We start from the raw sequence: 871 nt of genomic DNA on the forward strand, positions 1-871 counted from the left end.
TTCAGTTTGTGCGTATCTTTCGATCTAAAGTAAGTCTCTTGTAGGCAGCATAGGTAAGAATCTTGTTTTCTTATCCTTTCAGCCACCCTATGTCTTTTGATTGGAACATTTAGTCCACTTACATTTAAAGTAATTATTGATAGATAGGTAGTTATTGCTATTTTATTACTATTATTTTTTATCCTTTTTTTCTTCTTCCTCTTAAAGAAGTCCCTCTAACATTTCTTGTAATTCTGTTTGGTGGTGATTAACTCCTTTGGCTTTTTCTTGTCTGGAAAGCTCTTTATCTGTCCTTCGATTCTAAATAATAGCTTTGCTGGATAGAGTAATCTTGTTTGTAGGTCCTTGCTTTTTGCCACTTTGAATATTTAGTGCCAAGTCCTTCTGGCCAGCAAAGTCTCTGTTGGGAAATCAGACGACAGTCTTACGGGAACTTCCTTATAGGTAACTAGATGCTTTTCTCTTGCTGCTTTTAGGATTCTTTGTCTTTAACCTTTGGAATTTTAATTATGATGTGTTTTGGTGTGGGCCTCTTTGGGTTCATCTTGTTTGGTACTCTGTGCTTCCTGACTTGTATGTCTATTTCTTTTCCCAGGTTAGGGAGGTTTTCAGTCATTATTTCTTCAAATAGATTTTCAATTCCTTGCTTTCTCTTCTTCTGGTACCCATATAATGTGAATGTTATGCTTGATGTTATCCTAAAGGTTCCTTAAAGTACCCTCATTATTTTTTATATCATTTTTTATTACTTATGCCTACAGCACCTGGTCTTCCTAGGTGGTCTCTCATCCAAGTACTAACCAGGCCCCACCCTGCTTAGCTTCCGAGATCAGACGAGATAGGGCACGTTCAGGGTAGCATGGCCATAGAC

General features: G+C 37.4%; 1 pseudogene; it reads right to left on the bottom strand.

The window, feature by feature from the left end:
- Positions 1-752: 752 nt before the first annotated feature.
- Positions 753-871, bottom strand: LOC120607649 (uncharacterized; annotated as a pseudogene).

Source organism: Pteropus medius, unplaced genomic scaffold, assembly GCF_902729225.1.
Source record: "Pteropus medius unplaced genomic scaffold, Ma_sr-lr_union100, whole genome shotgun sequence".
Classification (NCBI taxonomy): Eukaryota; Metazoa; Chordata; class Mammalia; order Chiroptera; family Pteropodidae; genus Pteropus; species Pteropus medius.